We start from the raw sequence: 15,889 nt of genomic DNA, 5'->3' as shown, positions 1-15,889 counted from the left end.
CGAGCTTCGGAGTGGGAAACGCAAAGCACAGGACAGAATATAAACATGGGAAGTCCGCCCCATTTGAGTAAAAACAAAAGGGAGGGGCGGGCACTTGGGGGAACAAATATTTCAAGAAAGAAAGAAAAGAAACCGGGGGTGATGATGCTATCTCTGGGAAGGGCCTGGCAGGCGGCGGGTGGGAAAGAGATTTGCTCGTCCCTGTACATCCTTTTGTGCTGTGTGCAGTTTTTCAGTGATTATTTAGGGGAATAGGTAATGCATGCACATGCAGGAAAAACGTGCTTTCTGAAAATTAAAACACAGGAAAAGAGAAACGAGGTTAATAACACCTCCTCCTCAGGGTCTCTGGGTACAGCCACATGACCATGCTCATAGACTCACAGCACACGCGTGCCTGGCACGTGGAGCTGGGACCCCGGGGGGCTGGGGTTATTACAGCTCACTACGGGATGAGAACCCAGAGGGGGACAGGGTGCAAGGGACGGAAACCATCAAAAGCACCAAGTTCAACATTTACCAAGCACTTATTGAGTGCCGAGCATCGGGCTAAGCACGACGCACACACGTGATCTTCCGCCCTCCCACAGCCCTGAGAGGTGGCCACCAATACTCCCTGTAACAGGTGAGGGATCAGAGGCCCAGGGAAGTTCTGTCTCTTCCCCAGGGGCTCCCAGCTAGTGGGAAAGGCTAAGGGATGTGTGTGGACTGAGCAGCCCTGGCAGGGAAGTTCCACTGCCCCTCGGGAAGGCAGCAGATGGCCTCCCAGCCTGGGAAGGGTCAGGGCAGGACCGGAGGGCCCCAGGAGAGAGGCTTCAGTGAGCGGTGGCTTCTGTCACATCCGCCAGCGCTGGCTCCCCTGGGATGGGAGAGTGTTCCCCTTCTCACCCTCCTTGGCCCCCCCAACCTTCCTGTGGGCCAAGGCGTCTGGCAGACAAGAAGCCTTGGCCCCGGATGGGTGACTAGGCGGGAAGGGTCCCACTTCCCTGGCCGTGACTTGGAAGGAGGTTGCTTCCTGCTGGCAGCATGTGCGGGGCTGGGCTCAGTGATGGGAGAAACAGCTGCTGGGGACACCCCTGACCGGTGTCTGGCCAGGAAGTCTGGCTCACCACGAGCCAGTGGGACGAGGAGTAGATGAGAAAGGAAAGGGAGGCCCTGAGGGAGGTAGGGACCCAGCGCCCAGAAACTACCCAGGGGGAACAGGTCTCCACGGACCTTCTGTTAACAAAGGAGCCTGGGTAAGAACCAGCTGAACAGGAATCAGGCCCGTCTTGTCCGAGCCAGTTCCAAATCACGGGAGGGCAGCCCCAGTAATCAGTGACACTGAAGCCCCAAGGCCTGGGGTTCAATCCTACCTCTGCCACTGCCTGCTGTGTGACCTTAAGCAAGTCCCGTACCTCTCTGGGCCTCCTTTCTCATCTCTAGAGTGAGGATGATACTAGCACCTACTTCACAGGTTGCTGTGACGATGAAGTGAGGTAACAGGGGTAAAGCGCTGATGACCTCGGCTGGCACGAGGACGCTCCTCCATCACTGTCCCCTCGTCCTCTCCACCCTCTTCTGCTTGGACTGTCACAGCAGCCTCCCCACAGCCTCCCTGTCGCCACCCCCCGCGATCCGTCCCCCACACAGCAGCCTGAGCAATCTTTATAAGGGGAAAACCAGATGTCGCTAAAGCCTCTGATGACTTCCCATTATGCACAGAAAGGAATCCACACACCCCACCTGGCTCTGCTAGGCCCTGCTGTATCCAACACAGCCTCCAAGCCTCTGACCCCACCCCCTGCTCAGCCACACTGGCTTCTTTTTTTTGCTTTTTCATTTATTTATTTTATATTTTATGTATTTCTTTAACTGCTCTTTGCAGAGCAAGGCTACCACACAGTCAGGGTGCACAGCGTAGCCTACACCGGCCTATCTGATGATCCTCGACCATTCCGAGGTCATTCCGACCCTGAGGGCCTTGGCACCTCTGTACCCATGACCTGTTACATTCTTTCCACCTCCTTCCAGCCTCGCTCATATGTTCTCGTCAGTCAGATGTCATCTTATCCAGAAAGCCCTCCTCAACTCCCCACGCTGGGCCACATGCCTCCTCGGGCTTCCTACAGTCCCTGCGCCTCCATCCCAGTCCCAATCCCTCTCTGTGCCCCTCCCCACCATCCAGCCCCAACCCCTCTGCCTGGGTTTCCCCATCCCGCCCTGACCCCTCTGCCTGGGTTTCCCCATCCTGCCCTGACCCCTCTGCCTGGGTTTCCCCATCCTGCCCTGACCCCTCTGCCTGGGTTTCCCCATCCTTCTCTGACCACTCTGCCTGGGTCCCCCCCAATCCCACCCTGACCCCTCTGCCTGGGTCCCCGCCCCCATCCCGCCATGACCCGTCTGCCTGGGTCCCACCACCCCACCCTGACCCCTCTGCCTGGGTCCCCACCACATCCCGCCCTGACCCTTCTGCCTGGGTCCCCCCCACATCCCGCCCTGACCCTCGCCTAGGCCTCTCCTTCACAGCCCTGGCCTCTCTGGGCTGTCACCGTCTGGGGACAGCAGGTCTGTCTCCTTCACTGTACTATAATCTACAAAGGGTGGAGCTGGGCTGTGTTGGTTACCACTGGGACCAACAGTCAGATACACAGAAAGAATGTTACAAGGCCTCACCCATCCTCCAACTTTCACCTCCGTCCTCCCTGCCTCCCTCCTGAGAGGTTCGAATCAGTATAGTTCTCTTTCCCAGCTGTCACCCCTGGCACCTGCCCCCAAGGGCAGTTGGGGCAAAGCTGCAGTCACCGTCCTGGATGCCCAAGGGGGTAAAGGTGAAAGCCCTTCCATCCTGTCTTCTCCTCTGGGTGTAGGGAATCAGTGGGGACGAGGTCCCAGCTAAGCCAGTTGTGTGAACCATCTCCCCATCTGTTTCCAAACAGCCTGCTGGGTAGGTGGGTGGGCCCATAAACCTCCCATCTCACGGCCGAGGAAATCATTTCAGTGAGGGCCACAAAGCTGCCCAAAGCAGGACTTGGAATAAAGGGAGCCCCGGAGCCTGCTGGGGAGTACAGTGGTCCAGCCACTGGGGGCGTGACTTGGCAACCGCTAGGAAAGCGGGGAGCTCCGGCTTTTCCACTACTAGGCATATGCCAGAGAGACTCTGGCCATGGTCTACAGGAACATGCGTTCCAGAAGGCCCATTGCCGCACTGTTATAGCCCCAACGGACCACCTCAGTGGCCATCAACAGGTGAACAGGCAACTCCTGTGTGACACGATCACAAAAAGAAACACCAACAGGAAAAACAAATGGCCTGTCCCAGGCCTACACACATCCCCACCGAGAGAGATCCAGACTCCAATGCTCAGCTCAAAGCGGGGAGCAGGTGTGCGTGCCTGTAATCCCAGCTACTCCAGAGGCTGAGGTGGGAGGATAGCTTGAGCCCAGGAGTTAGAGTCCAGTCTAAGCAACATAGCAAGATCCCATCTCAAATATACCTATAATGTTGAACAAAAACAGCAACTTGCAGAAAGGCATGTTTATGGTGACACCATTTATCTGAACTGTGAAACAACAGTCGTCAGCCCCTGCTGGCCATAAGAACTGCCCAGGGAGCTTCCAAAAGCCTGAGGCCAGCCCCAGCCCAGACCAAGTAAGTTGGAAGCAGAATTTCCACGGCGGGCCTGGGCCAAAGCATCTTTTCAAAGCTCTCCAGGGAGTTCCAATGTGCAGCCAGGGGCAAGAGCTGTTGCTGTACTGTTGGTGAATACATTCAAGGGCAGTCAAAGTATGAAAGGCTGCAGAGGAATGGTGACTGCCACACCCAGGACAGAGGCTGCCCCTGGAAGGGAGGGAGGAGGGGGGGTGAGGAGGAGACCCTTGGCCTCTAACTGTATCACGGTGTGTTCTGTCCCAGGCCAGACGATGGCCGGATGCATGAGTGTTTCATTATACTGAACGCCCTTTTTCCCCTAGCCAAACGTGTTGAAGGAATAAAAGTGGCAAATAAATCATTTGTCCCATGGCTGGTAAGTGACAAGGGAGGGACCTGAATATGGGTCTCCAATGCCCAAACCCTATCCTTCTTTATCTGTGCCAAACCCTGAGACGCTGAGTGAGCTGGCACTGCAAGGCTGGGAGGCTGGGCCAGCCTCAGAGGGCTGCCTGGCAGCGTGCCGGCTCCCTGACCCTGCCAGAGCCAGGTGGGGATGGGGTGGCTGCCAGAGAAAGCCAGGAGGCAGGTGGAGCGAGGGCCTCCACTGTCTCTGAGGCCCTCCCCAGGCAGTGGTGGGGTGGCAGCAGCAGCAGCAGCAAGACTAATGCTTACACAGCAACTACTGTATGCCGGGCCTTGGGCCAAGGCTCTCTAGACTGCATCCTCACAGCAATTCTATGAGGCAGCGCTAACACTATGCCCATCTTGCAGAAGTGGAAACGGAGGTCCTCACATGCTCTGTGAGTGATGGAGAGGGGTGCGTACCAGGCATCCCTGGCCCAGCACTGCTTTCTGAACCACGCTCCATCACGGCCTCACGCAGCTCCACACATACAGGTACTCCTCAGCCCTCCCCTGCTCCCACCATCCCTCCAAGGCTGAGTCCCCTCAGGGTCTTGCCCTGAACCTGCACAGGCTACATGTTGCCCAGATCCCCAACTGTGCACCCGAGTCCTGACCTCCACTCATGCCAGGGCCTCTGCACACACTGCTCCTCCTGCCTGGTGAGCCCATTCCCAGCCCTCCTCCCCATCCTTCAGAGCCTTCCCAGGGGAAAGGGACTCAGGCTTCAGCCCAGGGTAGGGGCACTCTCCTGGCTCTCTGAAAATGCCCTCGCAAGCCACATCACCGTTTGCAGAGACGCAGTCTTGTGTCACTGGCTTGGGGGCTGGTTCCACTCTGCTCCCACCAGGGAACTGAGTGCCCTCTGAGGCTAGGGGCTCTGTGGATCTCGTCCCCTGCCACACTCCCAGCACCCGGCATAGTGCCCAACAGTCAACCCCCAGCAATGTCACATCCTCTGCAGGCCAGGCAAGGCTTCAGTGGGGACCGAGGCAAGGAACCCCACAGAGCAATTCCGCCATGCACCCTAATAATTAAGGTAAGGAGGGAGGTAAGGGCTGGTCAGATGAGAGAAAAAGAGCCTGCAGCAAGTGCGAGCCAGGGTGGTCCCGGGCCAGCTGAGAGTGAGCGACCCGTCAGTGAGAGAGGGCAGGGTGGGGAAAGGATTCCCAGCAGAAGGAACAGGAAGGTCAAAGACCGGGCGGGAGGCATGGGCCTGGAGTTGGAGAACAGTAAAGGGGCTGGGGAGAAATGGGCAGAGCCATAAGAAGTGACGTGGGAGTGACTGAGGACCACAGTGAGAGCTTAGGGTTTTAAGAACAGTGAACACCCCGCTCTGCCCGGGGTACAACCCAGGGACACTCTCCCCAGTCAGAAGCCCATCGGACTCCCTTGCTCGGACTCCAGACCACCTACAAACACCCTACTCCCATAGGCTCACAGGAATCTTCCCTGCCAGATCACACCCTTCCAAGGAAACCAAGCAGACAATCCGATCCGCCCAGGGAGTGGCCCAGCCCTGCCCAGCCCCCTGCTTCCAGGAGAGACCTAATGGCTGGCACCGGACAATGTGGCGACCAGGGGCAGGAGCCCTGGAATCACCCAGGCCCAGCTTCGATTCTAACTCTGCCTTCAGCAGAAGCTTCTGAGCCTCATTTTTCCCGTCTGTAAAGTAGGTTCATCTTGAGCACTCCACAAGATTGCAGCAGGAGTGAAATACGACCGGGCACACAGGGCGTGGACAGGGCGTGGAGCACAGTGTGAGCCCTCATTAAACATTAACCGACATTATGATGATTTGAGAGGCGGTCGGCCAGAGCAGGGCTCTGGGCCAGAACTCCAGAGTTAGAATCCCAGCGCACAACTTATGCATCGGGTGACCTTGTGCAAATCACTTAACCTCTTAATACCAGGTTAAGACCCCCTAAGACTATAGTGAGGACTGAATAAGCTAATACAAGTAAAGCGTTAAAAAGAGGGTCTAGCCCATAGTGTTTCATGAGTGTTTGCCATTATTATTTGTGGGAGGGTTCCCCTTTCTCCTGTCACCAGGAAGCATCTCTGACCCCGCCCCTGGATGCCCCGCCCCCCCGTCCCCCGCAATACGCCCTCCTTAGGTTTTAATTTTTGACTCTGGGAAACAGCTGCCCCGCTGTCAGATTCTCACCTTTGTACCTTCTAGGCACGCCCCAGCTTTGAACCCCTAAAAGACGCCCCCGAACCTAAAACTCATTCATCTGCTCCGCTGGGGGCAGCTTTAAACCTCCAACCTGGCGCCCCTGGGGCTGTGACCTGTGACCCTCGTGGGGGCAGCCTTCCCTCAAATTATTAACTTTGACCCTGCCTTTTTTGAGACTCGCCCAGATCCCCTCGAACGCGCCCCCACTTCGAATTTCAAACTTTGCACTCCCCTTCGCCACGCCCCCTTCGCTGGTTTGATCTCCGACCTCCACTACAACTCCCTCCAGTCTGCGTTAACCCCCGACCCCTCGGACGCGACCCTTCCCTCCACCAGTGACCTTTGACCCCGGCGGCCCCGCCCCCCTCCTCGCGGAAACTCCGTCCCGCCGCCAGCGCCCGGCCCACCGCAAGCCCCTGGCCGGACCCCTTATCCTACCGGCTCGGCGCCGCAGTCGCTCGCGGCCTAACTGCTCGGCCTGGAACTCCGCGCCCTCGCGCCTCCCTCAGCTCTCTTGCACCGCCACCACCGCGGCCACTCCCGCCGCCATGTTGAATCCCCAACGAACATCCGGGGCTTTCCCCCCTCACCGCCCACCAGTCCCCATAGCAACGAGGCTGACCGGGCAGTGGGCAGGGCCAGTGCGGGGGCGGAGTCGGGTGCCTCTCAGGGCCCGCTCCAGCCTCCGATTGGTAGAGAGCGTCCAATCGGAGACCTTCGGGCAGAAAATGCCAAGCGGGGATTGGAAATTTTGGAAAAGGTGCGGGAAGGCTGCCTCCCGGCCCACTGAGGTCCTTAAAGGGGAAATGACTGTTTTCGTGTGATACGGATTTTCTAACTTCCCCCCAAGAAGGAGTTAGGGGCTGGGAGAAAGTAATGAGTTAATGGGGAGAAACAGTTCTTAAGCACCTACTAGGAGGCAGGCACCGGGATAAGTGCTTTACTTGCATTTTCTCGCTGCATATACAACCCTGTGGTATAATATCATTAATACCCATTTTACAGATAAAGAAACAGAGGTTCAGAGGGTGAAATAGCTGGCTTAGCATCACAGAAAGAAGGTAATGAGTTTTGAACGCTGGTCTGTCTGAGCCCGGGAACCTGAGACTGTTTGCTCTTCAATTTTTAGATAAGTTTTTACGAAGTAATTGGTCAAAATATTGGAAACAAACAGCAGACATCTTCTTTAAAATTTTTTTTTAATTTTATTTTTACTTATTTATTTGTCTTGAGACAGAGTTTCGCTCTTGTTGCCCAGGCTGGAGTGCAATGGCGCGATCTCAGCTCACTGCAACCTCCACCTCCCGGATTCAAGAGATTCTCCTGCCTCAGCCTCCTGAGTAGCTGGAATTACAGGCGTCCACCACCACACCCAGCTAATTTTTTGTAGTTTTAGTAGAGACAGCGTTTCACCATGTTGGCCAGGCTGGTCTCGAACTCCTGACCTCAGGTGATCTATCCGCCTCGGCCTCCCAGAGTGCTGGGATTACACGTGTGAGCCACCAAGCTGGCCTTTTTCTTTTATTTTTAAAGAGAGAGTTTTGTTGTGTTGGCCAGGCTGGTCTTGAACTCCTGGGCTCAGGTGATCCGCCCCGCCTTGGCTTCCCAAAGTGTTTGAATTATAGGCGTGAGCCACCACACCCAGCCTAGAATGTTGTCTTTTAAACCACAAGATTGTAAATATCACCAGTGTCTTTCCATGTCATTAAATATTCTTCAAGAAGATTAGTTTTAATGGCTGCATAAGATGCCATCCTATCAATGAACTCGAATTTGTTTAATCACTGTCCTTTTGAACATCTATGCTGTAGTACCTTGCCATTATAAATAATCCCCCTCCCTGTCATGCAAAATCCAAGCAGCTAAATATTTGTGCCCATCTCTATTTCCTTGTGCCTGTCTCTAATTATTGTTCCTACTACAAATGAAACTTCTGGGTCAAGGAGAAGGTGTATCTTTAAGAATTAAGAATAGTAACAGTGGCCGGGTGTGGTGGCTCCCGCCTGGAATCTCAGCACTTTGGGAGGCCGAGGCAGGCGGATCACTTGAGGTCAGGATTTCGAGACCAGCCTGGCCAACGTGGTGAAACCCCCGTTTCTACTAAGAATACAAAAGATTAGCCGGGCGTGGTGGTGCACATCTGTAATCCCAGCTACTCAGGAGGCTGAGGCGGGAAAATCGCTTGAACCTGGGAGTCGGAGGTTGCAGTGAGCCGAGGTGGCAGAGGTGGCATCACTGCACTCCACCCTGGGTGACAGAGTGAGTGAATAGTAACAGTTCCCATGTTTCAAGCATTTCTGTGCATCAGGAGGCATGGTGCTAAGCCATGTAATTGTAACAGCTAAAGCTGTGAATATTCATCCCTTTTCCAGAGGAGGAAACTGAGGCTCAGAGAAGTAACTTCACTTGCTCAAACTCAAGGACCAATGGGGCAAACCCAGCTTTGACTCCCGGGCACTGTTCTCATTGACTGCCCTCTGCTGCCTCCTCATGGCCTGGGACACACATTGCCAAATTGTGCTGTAGGGATCCAACTCACGCTCCCACCAGCCTTCAGAGAGAATGCGCCCTTTAAAGAATCCTTGTCAGCACTGGGGGCCGGGCGTGGTGGCTCACACCTGTAATCCCAGCACTTTGGGAGGCCGAGGTGGGCGGATCACAAGGTCAAGAGATCGAGACCATCCTGGCCAACTTGGTGAAACCCTGTCTCTACTAAAAATACAAAAATGAGCCAGGCGTGGTGGTGGGCGTCTGTAATCCCAGCTACTTAGGAGCCTGAGGCAGGAGAATCGCTGGAATCCGGAGGTGCAGGTTGCAGTGAGCCAAGATTGCACCACTTGGCTGGGCGCAGTGGCTCACGCCTGTAATCCCAGCACTTTGGGAGGCCGAGGCGGGAGGATCACGAGGTCAGGAGTTCAAGACCAGCCTGGCTAACATGGTGAAACCCCATCTCTACTAAAAATACAAAAATTAGCCGGGCGTGGTGGCACGTGCCTGTAATCCCAGCTACTTGGGAGGCTGAGGCAGGTGAATCGCTTGAACCCAGGAGGCAGAGGTTGCAGTGAGCCGAGACCGAGCCACTGTACTCCAGCCTGGTAACAGAGCGAGACTCTGTCTCAAAAAAAAAAAAAAAAAAAAAAGATTGCACCACTGCACTCCAGCCTGGCGACAGAGCAAGACCCTGTCTCAAAAATAAATAAATAAATAAATAAAAATAATCCTTGTCAGCATGAAACATTCTTGTTTTTGCACTCTTTTGAAATGCTTGTGTGTCTTGCAGAATCTTCATTTAAAAAAAAACAAAAAACAAAACAAACAAAAACCAAAAAACCAAGACCAGGAGCTGAGATGATAACACCTTATTCAGGTCATAGTAATGGGAGGAGGGGCAGGTGCAGCCTTTGCCTCTTTAACGCCCTGCACAAACTTCAGAGCCTTAGGTTCTAGAACTCATTTTTGGGGAAGTCCCCTTGTAACTAGTTGGGGATTGCATCAATAGTCAGACCCCTGGAACAATCCCAGGGACAGATCTAACCCAAGGGCTTACTCAGGGTGAGCAATCAGGCCCTGCTACTCCAGGACCCTGGGAGAGGAAAATCAGACTCCAAAGAGCATCCTACAGAAGGCTTCCCAGTGGGGGTGTTGAGGAGGTGACCCTTGAGGGATGGAAAAAGGCGAGGAGGGTGACGAGGATTTGGCTTCATAAAAATGATACATTTCAGTACATCAAGGAAAAAGATAAGTTGTGACATATGGATGGCAAGCAAAGCTTTCTGTCCTTCATATGTAAAGAACATCTGCAGATCAATAAGAGAAAAAGGTAAACATACAACAGAAAAAAACAGGCAAAGGACCTAAAATAAATAAATATCAGTGAATACAAAAAATTGAATTGGTGAACAAGCAATTAATGAAATAAGTATTAAACTGAGATTTGCTTTTGGTCTCTCAGAAAAATGTTTTTAAATATTAATATATTATAATATATAATTAGTGCTGATGAGAGTACACGCCATCAGCACTCTCATACCCCACTGTGGACTGGATCTGGGCAGCTTTTTGGTGATATTTATCAAGAGACTTAATATTCCTATCTACCTCTTGATACAGCAATTCTACTTCTAGGAACTGATCTTAAAGGGAAAGAAAGACTAGTGTTGCTGTCTTTAGGAAAAAAAACATAGATAAAGGTGTATATATGCAAATATTCATCATTAGTAAGTACTATTTTAATGTTTATTATAACTATTGCTTTTTATATGTAATATTATTGATGTATCATAACGTACTTGGGCCGGGCACAGTGCCTCATGCCTATAATTCCAGCACTTTGGGAGGCCAAGGCAGGCAGATCATTTGAGATGAGGAGTTCAAGACCAGCCTGGCCAACATAGCGAGACCCCAGCTCTACTAAAATACAAAAATTAGCTGGGTGGTTCATGCCTATAGCCCAGCACTTTGGGAGGCTGAGGTGGGAGGATCACTTGAGCCAGTTGGGGAGGGGGTGTGTGTGGAGGTTGCAGTGAGCTGAGATCGGCCACTGCCCTCCAGCCTGGGTGACAGAGCAAAACCCTGTCTCAAAAAAAAAAAAAAAAAAAAAGTACTTGAATCCCCTATTATTGGACATTTGGGTTGCTTCTGAGTTTTTCCCTACCCTCTATGCCAGACCCTCTCTAAATCCACTTTACCTACATATCTTTTGTTTTGTTTTAAAAACAGGGTCTCTCTGTCACCCAGGCTGGAGTACAATGGCTGGATCATAAAGCTCACTATAACCTCTTATTCTTGGGTTCAAGTGATTCTTCTGCCTCAGCCTCCTGAGTAGCTGGGACTACAGGCATGCGCCACCACACCCAGCTCATTTTTAAATTTTATGTAGAGACAGGGTCTCGATATGTTGGCCAGGCTGGTCTCCAACTCCTGGCTTCGTGTGATCCTCCCACTTTGACCTCCCAAAGTGCTGGGCTGTAGGCATGAACCACCGTGCCCAGCCTAACTACGTGATCTTATCTAATTGTCACTATTTATATTTAAAGTGGGATCTTTAGCTCCACTTAACAGATGAGGAAATTGAGGCACAGAAATAGAGTGGAAAGTAGAACAAAGTCCCACCACCTGGAAGCAACTCTGCTGGGCTTGTAACCAGGAAATCTTGATTTCAAAACTGATGCTTAAGCCGGGCGTGGTGGTCACGCCTACAATCCCAGCAGTTTGGGAGGCTGAGGCAGGTGAATCACTTGAGGCCAGAAGTTCAAGACCAGCCTGGTCAACATAGTGAAACCCCATCTCTACTAAAAATACAAAAAATTTACCAGGCGCAGTGGCTCACGCCTGTAATCCCAGTACTTTGGGAGACCGAGGTGGGCTGATCACGAGGTCAGGAGATGGAGACCATCCTGGCTAAGAAAGTGAAACCCCGTCTCTACTAAAAATACAAAAAATTAGTCTGGCGTGGTGGCGGGCACCTGTAGTCCCAGCTACTAGGGAAGCTGAGGCAGGAGAATCACTTGAACCTGGGACGCAGAGGTTACAGTGAGCCGAGATCGCGCCACTGCTCTCCAGCCTGGGAGACAGAGCGAGACTCCGTCTCAAAAAAAAAAAAAAAAAATTAGCCGGGCATGGTGGCACACTCCTGTAATCCCAGCTACTCGGGAGACTGAGGCAGGAGAATCACTTGAACCCGGGAGGCAGAGGTTGCAGTGAGCTAGATTACACCACTGCACTCCAGCTTGGGTGACAGAGTGAGACCCTGTCTCAAAAAAAAAAAAAAAAGGCCGGGCGCAGTGGCTCACGCCTATAATCCCAGCACTTTGGGAGAACGAGGCGGACGGATCACGAGGCGAGGAGATTGAGACCATCCTGGCTAACACGGTGAAACCCCATCTCTACTAAAAATACAAAAAATTAGCTGGGTGTGGTGGCGGGCGCCTGTAGTCCCAGCTACTCAGGAGGCTGAGGCAGGAGAATGGCATGAATCAAGAGGTGGAGCTTGCAATGAGCCGAGATCTCGCCACTGCACTCCAGCCTGGGTGACAGAGCGAGACTCCGTCTCCAAAAAAAAAAAATTATATCTCAATAGAGTTATATTAAAATGTTTTTAAAATGCAGAATAAAATTTAGATTTTAGTTAATAATAATATATCAATATTGGTTTATCAATTTTAACAAAAGGCCATATTAATATGTTGTTTGTTTTTTTTTTTTTCTTGGAGACGGACTCTCTCTCATCAGGCTGGAGTGCAGTGGTGCAATCTAGGCTCACTGCAACCTCCACCACCCGGGTTCAATTGATTCTTCTGCCTCAGCTTCCAGAGTAGCTGGGATTACAGGTGCACACCACCATGCCTGGCTAATTTCTTTTTGTATTTTTAGTAGAGACGGGATTTTACCATGTTGGCCAGGCTGATCTCGAACTTGTAACTTCAGGTGATCTGCTCTCGTCAGCCTCCCAAAGTGCTGGGATTGCAGCAGTGAGCCACCGCGCCTGGCCTACATTCTTTTTATTTTATTTTATTATTTCTTTTTTATTTAGCTAGCTAGGTAGCAAGGACGGGGAGAGTGTCTCACTTTGTTGCCTATGCTGGTCTTGAACTCCTGGCCTCAAGCAATCCTCCTGCCTTGGTCTCCCAAAGTGGTGGGATTTCAGCCCTCTTTTTTAAAATTAACAGATAAAAGTGTATGTATTTAACGTGTACAACATGATGTTTGAAGTATATATACAGTTTGGGATGACTAACTCTAGCTAATTAACATATGCATTACCTCACATAACTATCGTGTTTGTGTCTGCTTTATTCTTTTTTGCATGGTTTGAGTTGATATATTTTTAGCAATGAGTGTGTTGCTTTCTCACCTGAAATAAAATAAAACTATTGCCATTTTTAAAATTTGCTGAAAAGAAGCACTGAAGATCTGGAGGGAGGAAGGGGCTGGGAGGAGGGACTCCTGTCCAAGGAGGGAGCCCATATAACAGAAGCCCTTGCAAAAAACTTCCAAGAGGTTTGTCTCTTTGGCTGTGTTTGTAGGATCTACGAGTCTCCTTCTCAACTTTTTGCCCACTCCACATGCTCTATTCTCATCTCCCTCCATGTCCCCCTTGCTCAATCTTAGGATGGCCAAATTTAGCCAATAAAAATATAAGATGCAGGCCGGGCGTGGTGGCTCACGCCTGGAATCCCAGCACTTTGGGAGGCAGGAGAGTCACCTGAGCCCAGGAGTTCAAGACCAGCCTGGGAAACATAGCAAGACCCGCCCCCTACCCCTCGCCCCGCACCGCTGTCTCTACAAAAAAAAAAAATTTAGAAAATTAACCGGGCATGGTGGAACTCACCTGTGGTCCCAGTTACTTGGGAGGCTGAGGCAGGAGGATTGCTTGAGCCCTGGACGTTGAGGCTGCAGTGAGCTGTAATTGCACCACTGCACTCCAGCCTGGGCAACAGAGCAAGACCCTGTCTCAAAAAATAAAATAAAAATAGGCCAGGTGCAGTCGGTCACGCCTATAATCCCAGCACTTTGGGAGGCCAAGGTGGGTGGATTACCTGAGGTCAGGAGTTCAAGACCAGCCTGGCCAACATGGTGAAACCCCGTCTCTACTAAAAATACAAAAATTAGCCAGGTGTGGTGGCAGGTACCTGTAATCCCAGCTACTTGGGAGGCTGAGGCAGGAGAATCGCTTGAACCCAGGAAGCAGAGGTTGCAGTGAGCCAAAATTGCGCCACTGCACTCTAGCCTGGACAACAAGAGTGAAACACTCCATTTCAAAAAATAAGAATAAAAGAAGAACTCATCCAGGTCCTGGGAGGGTGGTGCGCCCCAACTCCATGGGGACAGAAGCTGCTATGCTCGCCCTATGCATCTCTTCATTAAAATATCCTTAGTCATAAACCTGCAAATGTAACTGTTTCCCTGAGTTCTGTGAGCCGCTCTAGCAAATAAATCGAACCCCAAGAGGGGGTCGTGGAAACCCTAACTTGAAGCTGGCCAGTCAGAAGTTCCGGAGACCCAGACGTGCAGCTGGGGAGGGAGGGAGGGAGCAGTGTGTGGGACTGAACCCTCAACCTGTGGGATCTGAGGCCGTCTTTGGGTAGATAGTGTCAGAAATGAGTTGGAGGACACCCAGCTGGTGTCTGCTGCCTGGTCTGTGGAAGAACCCGCCCCCTGCGTTTGATCACAGTCTATGTTGATGATTGTTGTTGTGGTGTTTCGTTTTGTTTTGTTTTTTGAGATAGAGTCTTGCTCTGTTGCCCAGGCTGGAGTGCAGTGGTGCGATCTCGGCTCACAGCAACCTCTGCCTCCCAGGTTCAAGGGATTCTCCTGCCTCAGCCTCCCGAGTACCTGGGAGTACAAGCGCCTGCCACCACACCTGGCTAATTTTTGTATTTTTAGTAGAGACGGGTTTTCACCATGTTGGCCAGGCTGGTCTCCAACTCCTGGCCTCAAGTGATCTGCCTGCCTCGGCCTCCCAAAGTGCTGGGATTACAGGTGTGAGCCACTGCGCCCGGCCGTTGTGGTGTGAGAGCAGAGAGAAAAACACAGTTTCAAATGTTTTCCCTTCATAGGGGGTCCACGTTTCTTTCATGGTTCTCAGTTGCCATCAACAGAAACCACTTCTGGCTGATTTGAGCAACAAAGGAGTTTAATAAATAAATACTTATTGATGAATGAATCCAGAGCCCCATGGATCCCCCAGCCTTCCCATGAGCTCTCCCTGTGGCCCTGCTTCCCTTTCTGGGACCACCCGCTACCTCCCAACCCCAGCCTGCAGCGTAGGCATCTGTGTGGCCTTTGAAAGCCTCGTGGCGGGGGACGTGGTGGCTCACGCCTGTAATCCCAACACTTTGGAAGGTCAAGGCTGGCTGATTGCTTGAGTCCAGGAGTTGGAGGCCAGCCTGGGCACCATAACAAGACCCCATCTCTACAAAAAATACAAAAATTAGCTGGGTATGGTGGCACGCCTAGTAGTTCCAGATACTCGGGAGGCTGAAGTGGGAGGATCATTTGAGCCTGGGGAGGCCAAGGCTGCAGTGAGCCATGGTTGCGCCACTGCACTCCAACCTGGGCGGCACAGTGAGACCCTGCCTCAAAAAAAAAAAAAAAAAAAAAAAAAGACCTTGCTCAGCTTCGCCTCTCAGAAGCTTCAGGGTCTCTGGCCCTGCAACCTGCAACTTCCTGTGCACGTCACACAGGGCAGGTGTTGCAACCAGTCCTGCATGCCTGTCTGCTGCGCACCCAGCCACGGGGAGCTCCCGAGGGCTGAGCCTTTATCTGAGTCACCTAAGTCACTGTCATTCCTACTGATAAGCATCCCTCAGTGCCAGGCCACAGCTTACCTTTATTTCTCATTCCTTCTTTCTTCCACGTAAACCATGTTTATTGAGCACTTACTATATACCAGTGACCAAGGTAACAGCAGGGGACAGAACTGACAAAAAACAAACAAACAAAAAAACCCTGTGGTCCAGGGAGCTCACATTCTCTTGGGGGAGAAAAGGAAAAAATAATCAAACATGTATCTATATAGTGGGTCACAAGATCTAAATGCCTTTTTTTTTTTTTTTTTTGAGATGGAATCTTGCTCTGTCACCCAGGCTGGAGTGCAGGTGGTGCTATCTTGGATCACTGCAACCTCTGCCTCCCAGGTTCAAGCAATTCTCCTGCCTCAGCTTCCCGAGTAG

General features: G+C 51.9%; 1 protein-coding gene across 8 annotated transcripts in view; it reads right to left on the bottom strand.

Moving 5' to 3' along the window:
- The window catches only part of PAK4 (p21 (RAC1) activated kinase 4), a 53,758-nt gene extending 46,916 nt beyond the window's left edge, over positions 1 to 6,842 (bottom strand). For 4 of the 8 annotated variants that reach the window (XM_055369335.2, XM_055369336.2, XM_031004352.3 and 1 more), the window contains exon 1: positions 6,654 to 6,798. The gene's annotated coding sequence lies outside the window, so the exon portion shown is untranslated. Of the gene's footprint in view, positions 1 to 6,653 lie in introns of all 8 variants that reach the window. The other 4 variants (XM_031004347.2, XM_031004351.2, XM_031004348.2 and 1 more) reach the window with 4 other exon arrangements.
- Between the last annotated feature and the right edge of the window lie 9,047 nt (positions 6,843 to 15,889).

This window comes from Gorilla gorilla, chromosome 20 (genome assembly GCF_029281585.2).
Source record: "Gorilla gorilla gorilla isolate KB3781 chromosome 20, NHGRI_mGorGor1-v2.1_pri, whole genome shotgun sequence".
Taxonomy (NCBI): domain Eukaryota; kingdom Metazoa; phylum Chordata; class Mammalia; order Primates; family Hominidae; genus Gorilla; species Gorilla gorilla.
This window is presented reverse-complemented; position numbering and strand designations above follow the sequence as displayed.